General features: G+C 38.4%; 1 non-coding gene across 1 annotated transcript; it reads left to right on the top strand.

Annotated features, from left to right (window-relative positions):
• The first annotated feature begins 10,713 nt into the window (after nucleotides 1–10,713).
• Nucleotides 10,714–10,820, top strand: LOC127693199 (U6 spliceosomal RNA). The gene has a single exon (XR_007979652.1). It is a non-coding gene; the product is annotated as a U6 spliceosomal RNA (small nuclear RNA).
• The last annotated feature ends 470 nt before the right edge of the window (nucleotides 10,821–11,290 follow it).

Raw genomic sequence — 11,290 nt, 5'->3', positions numbered from 1 at the left:
CCCATAATGCCTAAAGAAATAGAAGGAGTCATAGAAAATCTTCCAACCAAAAAAAGCACAGGACCAGATGGTTTCAGTGCAGAATTCTATCAGACCTTCAAAGAAGAGTTAACACCAATACTCTTCAAACTATTCCACAAAATAGAAACAGAAGGAACACTACCCAATTCCTTCTACGAAGCCACAATTACGCTGATACTAAAACCACACAAAGATCCAACAAAGAAAGAGAACTTCAGACCAATTTCCCTTATGAACATCGACGCAAAAATACTCAATAAAATTCTTGCCAACCGAATCCAAGAACACATCAAAACGATCATCCACCATGATCAAGTAGGCTTTATCCCGGGAATGCAGGGTTGGTTCAATACACGGAAATCCATCAATGCAATCCACTACATAAACAAACTCAAAGAAAAAAACCACATGGTCATTTCATTGGATGCTGAAAAAGCATTTGACAAAATTCAACATCCTTTCATGCTTAAAGTCTTGGAGAGAACAGAAATTCAAGGCCCATACCTAAACATAGTAAAAGCAATATACAGCAAACCGGTAGCCAACGTCAAACTAAATGGAGAGAAACTTGAAGCAATCCCACTGAAATCAGGGACCAGACAAGGCTGCCCCTTTCTCCTTATCTTTTCAATATTGTACTTGAGGTACTAGCTCGGACAATTCGACAACATAAGGAGGTCAAAGGGATACAAATCGGAAAGGAAGAAGTCAAACTATCATTATTTGCAGATGACATGATAGTCTACCTAAGTGACCCAAAAAACTCCACTAGAGAGCTCCTACAGCTGATATACAACTTCAGCAAAGTGGCAGGTTATAAAATCAACTCAAGCAAATCAGTGGCCTTCCTATACTCAAAGGATAAGCAGGCTGAGAAAGAAATTAGGGAAATGACCCCCTTCACAATAGCCACAAACAGTATAAAGTATCTTGGGGTGACTCTTACCAAACATGTGAAAGATCTGTATGACAAGAACTTCAAGACTCTGAAGAAGGAAATGGAAGAAGACCTCAAAAAATGGGAAAACCTCCCATGCTCATGGATCGGTAGAATTAATATAGTCAAAATAGCCATTTTGCCAAAAGCAATATACAGATTCAATGCAATACCCATCAAAATCCCAACTCAATTCTTCACAGAGTTAGAAAGAGCAATTATCAAATTCATCTGGAACAACATAAAACCCAGGATAGCTAAAACTATTCTCAGCAACAAAAGAAAGTCTGGGGGAATCAGTATCCCGGACCTCAAGCAATACTACAGAGCAATAGTGTTAAAAAAAAAAAAAACTGCATGGTATTGGTACAGTGACAGGCAGGAAGATCAATGGAACAGGATTGAAGATCCAGAAATGAACCCACACACCTATGGCCACTTGATCCTCGACAAAGAGGCTGAAAACATCCAATGGAAAAAAGATAGCCTTTTCAACAAATGGTGCTGGTTCAACTGGAGGGCAGCATGCAGAAGAATGCGAATTGATCCATCCTTGTCTCCTTGTACTAAGCTCAAATCCAAATGGATCAAGGACCTCCACATAAAGCCAGACACTCTGAAGCTAATAGAAAAGAAACTGGGGAAGACCCTTGAGGACATCGGTACAGGGAGAAAGTTTATGAACAGAACACCAATAGCATATGCTCTAAGATCAAAATTGACAAATGGGGCCTCATAACATTACAAAGTTTCTGTAAAGCAAAGGACACCATCAAGAAGACAAATCAGCAACCAACAAATTGGGAAAAGGTCTTCACCAATCCTATATCAGATAGAGGGCTAATATCCAATATATATAAAGAACTCAAGAAGTTAGACTCCAGAAAACCAAACAACCCTATTAAAAAATGGGGTACAGAGTTAAACAAAGAATTCTCACCTGAAGAACTTCGGATGGCGGAGAAACATCTTAAAAAATGCTCAACTTCATTAGTCATTAGGGAAATGCAAATCAAAACAACCCTAAGATTTCATCTTACACCAGTCAGAATGGCTAAGATTAAAAATTCAGGAGACAGCAGGTGTTGGAGAGGGTGTGGAGAAAGAGGAACACTCCTCCACTGCTGGTGGGGTTGCAAATTGGTACAACCACTCTGGAAATCAGTCTGGCGGTTCCTCCGAAAACTGGGTACCTTACTTCCAGAAGATCCTGCTATACCACTCCTGGGCATATACCCAGAAGACTCCCCACCATGTAATAAGGATATATGTTCTACTATGTTCATAGCAGCCCTATTTGTAATTGCCAGATGCTGGAAAGAACCCAGGTATCCCTCAACAGAAGAGTGGATGCAAAAAATGTGGTATATCTACACAATGGAGTACTATTCAGCCATTAGAAACAATGAATTCATGAAATTCTTAGGCAAATGGATGGAGCTAGAGAACATCATACTAAGTGAGGTAACCCAGATTCAAAAGGTGAATCATGGTATGCACTCACTAATAAGTGGATATTAACCTAGAAAACTGGAATACCCAAAACATAACCCACACATCAAATGAGGTACAAGAAGAAAGGAGGCGTGGCCCCTTGTTCTGGAAAGACTCAGTGAAGCAGTATTCGGCAAAACCAGAACGGGGAAGTAGGAAGGGGTGGGTGGGAGGACAGGGGAAGAGAAAGGGGCTTATGAGACTTTCGGGCAGTGGGGGGCTAGAAAAGGGGAAATCATTTGAAATGTAAATAAAAAATTATATCGAATAAAAAAAAGAATAAAAAAAAGTTGGTTTAAGCCTTGTTAATTTAGTTTATGCTACATATAAATTATTAATTACAAGTTTGATATGACTGACTGCTTTCATTGCTCATCTGTTGGTTGACAATTAATTTTAGAAAACATTATAAAATAACTCATTTACTCTTGACATGGTAGTCACTGACTCGACCAGTAATTTAAAATTTCGTAGAGCAGCTGTTCTCAACATGTGGGTTAGGACCCCTTGGTAAAACCCTATCTCCAAAAATATTTACATAAAATGTATAACAGTAGCAAAATTAAAGTAACGAAGTAGCAATGAGAATAATTTTATAGTTGAGGTGGCCACTCTAATATAAGGAGCTGTATTAAAGGTTGGCAGCATTAGGAATATTATAAACCACTGTTATAAAGAAGTTCCTGATGAGAAATCAGGTTAGTGTTTAAAACAATGTACAAAATTCATTATATATAAAAGGAAGGAATATCACTTTCTCTTCAGATTCAGTCCTTAGATGCTGACTTTAACTGACTTCTTTTACTAAACTTCCAAACGTCTGTTCCTTATGCAGGAGTCTAATGCAATCAAATAGCTACTTAGAGTTATCCTTCTCCTGAGCTCTGGTATATGATCTAGCTAGTTGTACAATTGCATTTAACTTATGTTAATCTTGATGTAAAAGTTTTTTTTTCTGTTACTTTGTGTCTTAGTGTTCCCCCACAAAGTTGTATAGTTATTACCAGACTTATGTCTGGATCACTGCTGTTTCATCAAAACACTTGGAAGAACCTATTTTTGGGGCCTCTAACTGCTATTCCCTTCATGGCCCCTCTGTCAGCCTTGAAATTAGTTACTGAGAGATCAACACCACTAAACCTATAAAAGCAAGCCTGGCTCACAAATAAAATGACTGTTGGGTCTCCCTCTCCCTCTCCCTCTCCCTCTCCCTTTTCTCCTCACCTTCCCGCTCCTTCTCCCCTCCCTCTTCTCTCTCCCTTGTCTCCCCCCATGCATTCCCTGGTGGCCTTTTTCTTCCATTCTTTCACTCTGCTCTCTCTTACTATCCTTCTCTGTCTGCTTTCTTTCTCTTCCTCTACTCCCTTCCCCAGACCCCTTCCCACATCTCAAATAAACTTCTTTTATACTAGACCTGTCATATGGCTGACACCTGGGGGATGGGGTGGAGGTGCCTTAGCATGGACCTGCTAAGGTACCCCCCTCCCACTGCATTATACCATTTTATAAAGCATATCATTATGCTTTCTAACTTATTGCCTTCTTGCCACTTTGAACATTATTTTGGGGACTCAGACCTAAAACTGTTGAACTGAGAACTTCTTTGTACCATTTAACCTCTCTCACTAGCTCAGGTCTGCTTAATATTCTTCAGAACCAGCTAGAATACTTGACTACTAGAGTATACCACGATTAAAAAGGACCATGTCTAACTACTCCTAGGGATGGGATCTGTGCCCTCCTCATACAGTGCTACTTCCATGCCAACAAATCCTAACTGTTTTAAAATAGCGTCTAGAGACAGGAACCAGAAAACATTGAAGCACAAGCTTCCTCCTATGAATGAGCTTTTGGTTCCATCTCACTCCAGCTCCTCCCCTTGATCATGTCTTAGCCCTTGCTTATCCTCATACTTATGTTTTAAACCTGTTTTTTAAATGTTTTACTTACTGAACTTTACCCTATACCCCCCCAAAAAAAATGTTCCATGGAAGCTCTCACCCTTCAATAATTCAAATAATCTAAAAACACCTTTTAGATGCTGCAGGAAAACTGGCTAAAAAGAATATCTAACCCTTTCACTCTAGGCCAGGTACAATTCTTTAAAATAGTCCTCTATTTCTTCCTTTCTCTTCCTTTGATGCAATGGAGCTCCACTGCTACTTCTGCTAGCTCACTTCATTGCGATTCTGGCATTAGGACTGGTCACTGACCCCTGAGTCAACTTTATGACCTCCTTTTCTCCCTGATCTATTCATTTCTCCCACTTCCGGTTCTCTCTATCCCTCAACTTTCCTGAGAAATATCTGTTTTACTCTGCAACCAAATCATTTGCCTGTAGCTCTCTAATTATTTTCCAAGTCTTGTTAGTCATGCACGAAAACAATCACTTGATCCATACACTAAGGATTGTTAAGAATCTCCTCCTGTACATAATAACCCCCTTTTCAATGGATCCAACAAAGACCTTCATCAGTAAAAACAGACAAACAACAAACAAACAAACAAACAAAAATCAGGTATAAAACCCTGACCTGCATTTTTTAAAAAATCCTTTCTTATGTGTTTTTAAAAAGATGAAAAGATGAGGGGATATGTTTTGTGGATGTGTGGTGAGGTCTGAAGGAAGCAGGTACATGGGTTGGGCCCATGCTGAGGCATTCCTTCCCCCCTGCCACAGAATGGTATAGTATAGAATAGAGTTTATTCAGGGCACAGGGAAGGGAGTTAAGAGGGTAGTAAAGGCAGAGAAAGGGGGGAGGGGAGAAGAGAGAGAGAGAGAGAGAGAGAGAGAGAGAGAGAGAGAGAGAGAGAGAGAGAGAGAGAGACCAGCCATGAGCATATGTACAGAGAGGAGGAAGGGACAAGAGGACAGAGCAGGAAGGGAAGAGCAAGAGCAAAAGAGGAGGGGGCTAGCAGCTCCTTTTATAGTGAGTCAGGCATACCTGGCTATTGCCAGGTAAGTGTGGGGTGGGGCTTAGACAGTTTGCTAACATTCTCAAAATAAGAATGACTGTTTTACTTCCCAGCTTCCCTTATGAATGAAAGAATGAAATAAAAAGGGAGGAAGACATGACTATTAATGTATGCAGATTTTTATTGTAGATATAAGGGAGAAAACAGGCCAAGGGAAAAGTTCATTGCTGGCACACTAAATCAGATCACGAGAGGAGAGAAGGGGAGGGAGAAGACGCTAGAGGACCAATAGGCCAAGAAGTATCATCATGTTTGGGGAATGAAAGCAGAGGCCCAGCACATAGGGAGAGATTTAGGGTAGTGGACAGGGAGAGAAGTACTAAGAGGAGCCACAGGCAATGAGTGCTGCTGAGAGAGATGGCCAATGTTTGCTTTGATATGTTAATAGGAACTTTAGTTAGCAATTTGTCCCAGGTTTCTGTGAGCTAACACCTTGCAGACCATGGAAATCATTTTTACCCCCATAAAGGGCCACCTCCCATCTTTGTAGGATTTTGGTCATCTACTTATACGTATACAACAAACTGCTCCTTCGCAGTGAATAAACCTAATCCTGCCTAATGTCAGACCAAGTCTCTTTTCCTTTCTGCCTTCAATTTCTCCAGTTGCTTTATTTTAAAATAATCTAAAAGTTGGGATATGTGACCTGTGAACATTCAAGTGTTAGCTCTGTTTATTAGTCTGCCAGTGCTGGATGCACTTGGCCAGGAATTATTTTGGATTCCCTTTAGAAGCCAGTAAATATATCATGTAAAAACTATATTATAAAAATTAAAACAAAACATTTTAAGGGCCCAGCCTTATATCACAAACTCTAAGTGTATTCAGACTCCATCTCGTCCAGCTTGTTTTCAGGCTAGACTTAGGCACTGGAAAAAAAATACAACTTGTTCCAGAAACAAAGACACCTAGTAACAACAGTCACAAACTTTCCTAATAACAGTTACTCCACCTTTAGTGACAATCGGCTCTTAGGAGGAAAACACCTAATGTTCCAGATTTCTCAAAACAGATTGCTCTAGTTAGACACAATTGTATATAACAATCTGAAATCATTGCTAGCCAATAGGAATTGCCAAGCTATAATTTCTCAAATGTTAACCAAGCATGTAACTGCCAAGTTGGAAAGCCCGTCATCCTGTTGAAACTATGATAAATAGGCAAGGCTTTACCAGCTCGGGACCTTCTATACCCATCCACTGTGTTGGAGAGGTTGGAAGGTCTGTGCTTGAGCATAGACTCTTTGCTCTTCCATGTGAGTTATACTCCTGTGGTGTTCTGTGGTATTCTGTGGGGACACCATGATCTGAACATAACACTTTAAAATTAAAAAGAAATAACAACAACAATAAAAACACTTGGAAGTCTGATTTTTCCCCCTTGGTCAAATATGAAGGGGTGATCCCCAGACGAATCAATGAGACCATGAAATTTTGTGAGTGCCACTATTTTGCCTCATCCCATGTAATAACATTAGCCAAGGTGGTAGTAAAGTCACATGAATTTGCCCTCTTTATGATACCATTAGCAAAATGTCTGCTAAGTCACATGATTGCTTCTATCTTGATGAGCTCTCTTAGCCAAGATTTTAGGAAATCACATGGCTGTTTTCTGTTCAAGGTGAATTCAGCTCCTTGCTCACCTTCCATCTAAAAATTCTAAATCCTTGTGAAATCAACCATCACAGGTCAAATCTGGATTGTTATACCCTTTTCTTTAAAAACTAGTTAAATTTATATGAATATAAGAGAAGACGGTGCCTATGCTCAGGCAGGTAGACCCAAAATAACAAAAGGAAGAAGCATGGGAGGAATTTCATGATCTCAATTTAAGTGAGTTGAGTCTGTTTTTAGCTGATAGAGCTGAGTTACAGCAGAAAGTTTCTCTCAGAGTTTCAGAAGAGTAACTTCCTGAGGAATGCCACCTGCCCAGTTCCAGGATGGGGAAAGAGTTGCTCTGTTTTGTTCTTTTCCCAGTCACAAAGTCAAGAAGCCAGCCTGATCCAGGACAGAGCTGGAGAACAAACCATTATTCTGGATGGAAAGGCCAAGTCCCATATAGTGCCAGTGTCTCAACTTAGATGGGTCAGGAAATTTTGACAACATAATTTAATATGTTCTGCTTTTGGTAGGAATGGACGATATCAACCAGATTAGCATATAGGAAAGAGGATAGGGTATTAGATTTAGAAGTTTGAAGTGGTTGATGAACCAGTATTCTTTAAAGCCATCTTATAGTAAAGACAAACTACACTCATTCCTGAATGTGATTAAGCTTCTATTTCTCATGGATTGGGTTATGACCACCTGTAACCTTCACATTCTTCACTGCCTGTTCCAGGGAAGAGCAATCATATCTTTGTTTCAAAACCATCATGCAACTCTTCCTTTGTTTCAAAAGATTGTGCCTACATTGTCATGACTATAATGTTAAAACCACCTTGCAATTGTGTCTTTTTGTTTCCAAAAGGTCATTATGATTAACTTGTTATGCTTAAGTTCTGCTCCTGTAACCCTGCCTATTTTGGCAACAAAATCTCCCATATGGAAACCCCATACCCTAGAGCTATAAAAACCCCTTCCTCATGTCCAATGTTCGGCTCTTGAACCATAATTTTAGGGAGAGACAGCTGTGTACATGAATGGAAGGCTTGTTTTTAAATTCTTGTTTTAATTAGTTTGGCTGTGATACGTTGGGTCAGCAGTCTTTCTCCTCAAATCTTTGGAATTAATATGACAAAAAGTGAAGTGCAGAGATGGAGAAATAGAGCACAGCACAGGAGGGAAAATAGAAAAAAAAAAGACTTAAAGTTGCAGACTTTGAACCTTTGCTGTTTTAGCTAGTCAGGTTATCTAAGTCAGAGAGATTTGAAGGTGGAAAATGCCAAATCCAGGCCAGGTGGCTGGCCACTGTGTATTGAAATTGGAGCCAGATCTAAAGAGATCCCTCTGCTTCTGGAGATGCCTGTCTTTCTCTCACGTTCACTTCTCCTCCATCAATTTTTATCTAACAGAATGGCTATAACTCTTAAACAAATATTGTGACTTTTACATTCAGTACAAGGTCTCTTGCATTTCCCAACATATTGGTAGATAAAGAGCATACAAAAGTATTGTCTTTACAAATTTAGCAGAGAAAGTCTTTCAAGGAAATAAGGATTTGAAAGACTACAAATGCCCCTAAGTGGAAAATCCTGTTAAATAGTCTGTGACTTCATCCGAGGACTTTAGGTTAGCCTTTTCAAATTATCCACTTTATTTTAATATTCCAATGATTTTTTCACCTATTTTAAGTATAAATTCAGTGACCTTTAGTATGTTTACAGTGTTGTCATACCATTTTCACTGTGTAATCACAGGATACTCCTATCATCCTAAAAAGCAGTATGAGATAATCCTGTTTTCCTATGAGTTAAATTTTTACTATTCTTAAAATAAATTAATTTTCTCATGACTTATTTCAGTTATGCTTTTTTTGGAAGTCAGTACTCTATGTACAGAACATCACAGAGCTTACTTGTTTCCATTAGCTTTAAAATATGTCATTATCAGGATAAAATATTTCAAATGAGGGGTTCCATAAGGTACAGAGTCCAACCATCAGAATTTCCTAGTCTCAAGTATTCTTGTGAGCATAATTACGCATCTGAGTTAAATTTTGTCAACTTGATTATGGTTTCCCTATAAACAACAACAACAACGAAATCAAGAAAGATTTTTTTCTTCAATGAAATAGTTATTGATAAATCTCTTTTCATGTAGATTTATTCTCTGCTTGAAGTCCTATGAGTGACAGAGAGTGACTCTGGTGAACTCTGAGTGACATGTTTATTCCCGGAGCAGCCAACCTCAGATGAACTACTCTGCAATTCCCTCATGCTTGGGCAAGGAAGGAATATGACAGAGGGAAGCAGGGTATGGCCTTCTGTCATGCAACAGACATAGCAAACACTCTCCAGGATTTCCTGTTGATCACAGAATAATATAATAAACAAGAGAGGAGAAATCACAATGAAAGCAAAACAAGAAAAGAGCTTTTCAAAACCTAGATGGAAAGCAGTTAGAATATTGAATTCCTAAAGGATTGTAACAGTACCCAGAAAAGTAGACTTTAATCACCTCATCCCTTGACTTCAGACTTCCAGAACAGATAGCACACTGAGCTGGAGACAGCTGAAGCAGCTCAGCAGGTTTTCAGACACTGGTCTTATTTCCTTTGCATTAGAGATGTGCTTTCTTTGTCTTAATTGTCATAAGGCTTAATTTTCAAATCCAGCAGAAGTTTCCTCACAAAGAAATTTTACTGCTTTGTAATATATCAACACCAATGGCTATCATGTAAGTCCCCATATTCCCTACCTTTTCTGACAACCAATTTAAAACTATCTGAATCTGTGTTTTTGAATTGCAATTTCTGAGAGCACCAAGGAAATACCTTTATATATTCACAGTTTCTGTATTGCAAAGTGTCCATAAGCATTTGTCTTTCTGAATCTGGGTTACCACTCAATATGATTTTTTTCTAGTTCAATTCATCTACTTGCACAGTTTATAACTTCATTTTTATTAGAGATGAATAGTATTCCACTGTGTACATGCACCTCATTTTCAAGATTCACTTGTCAGTTGAAGGATATTGAGGCTGTCTCAGTTTCCTACCTGTGGTAGATAATGCAAAAATGAACATGGCTAACCAAATATCTGTGAAGTAGGATTTCAAGTTATATGCCATGGAGTGGTATAACTAGATCATGTGGTAAATTTTTTTGAGGTTTCTCTATACTTATTTCCAAAGTGATTAGAGCAGCCAACAATCCCATCAACAGTGAATAAGGGTTCCCTTTCCCCAAACCTCTCCAGCATTTAATGCTAGTTGTTTTGTTGATCTTTCTATTCTTACTGAAGTAAGATGAAATCTCCATGTTTTTTTTTTAATTTACATTTTACTAGTTGTTATGGATAATGGGACTTCATAAAACTAAAAAGCTTCTGCACTGCAGAGGAAATGACCAATGTGATGAAAAGGAAGACCATAGAATGGGAGAACATCTTTGAGAACTATAAATTAATCAAAAAACTAATATCTAGAATATATAAATATTCTAAATACAAAGAGTCATAAAACAAGTGACCATTCAAAAATGACCTTGGGATAAAAATTTATAGTTCTCAATAGAAGACAAAGAAGAGGGTAAAAAATATTTCACAATGGAGTTCATCTTGAAGATGCTTTCTTTTCTATAGTGTATGTTTTTGACACTATTTTTTTTAAAATATTAAGTGATTGTGCTTCCTTCGGCAGCACATATACTAAAATTGGAACGATACAGAGAAGATCAGCATGACCCCAGCGCAAGGATGACACGCAAATTCGTGAAGCATTCCATATTTTTTTCATTAGATGCTGAAAAAGCATTTGACAAAATTCAGCATCCTTTCATGCTAAAAGTCTTGGAAAGGACAGGAATTCAAGGCCCATATCTAAACATAGTAAAAGCAATATACAGCAAACCGGTAGCCAACATCAAACTAAATGGAGAGAAACTTGAAGCAATCCCACTAAAATCAGGGACTAGACAAGGCTACCCCCTCTCTCCATATCTTTTCAATATAGTTCTTGAAGTCCTAGCTAGAGCAATTAGACAACATAAAGAAGTCAAAGGGATACAAATTGGAAAGGAAGAAGTCAAACTATCTCTATTTGCAGATGATATGATCGTATAATTAAGTGACCCTAAAAACTCTACTAGAGAATTCCTACAGCTGATAAACAACTTCAGCAAAGTGGCTGGATACAAAATCAATGCAAGCAAATCACTAGTCTTTATATATTCAAAGGATAAGCAGACTAAGAAAGAAATTA

This window comes from Apodemus sylvaticus, chromosome 9 (assembly GCF_947179515.1).
Source record: "Apodemus sylvaticus chromosome 9, mApoSyl1.1, whole genome shotgun sequence".
Taxonomy (NCBI): Eukaryota; Metazoa; Chordata; class Mammalia; order Rodentia; family Muridae; genus Apodemus; species Apodemus sylvaticus.
Note: the sequence above shows the minus strand (reverse complement) of the source record. Positions and strands in the feature narration are given on the sequence as shown.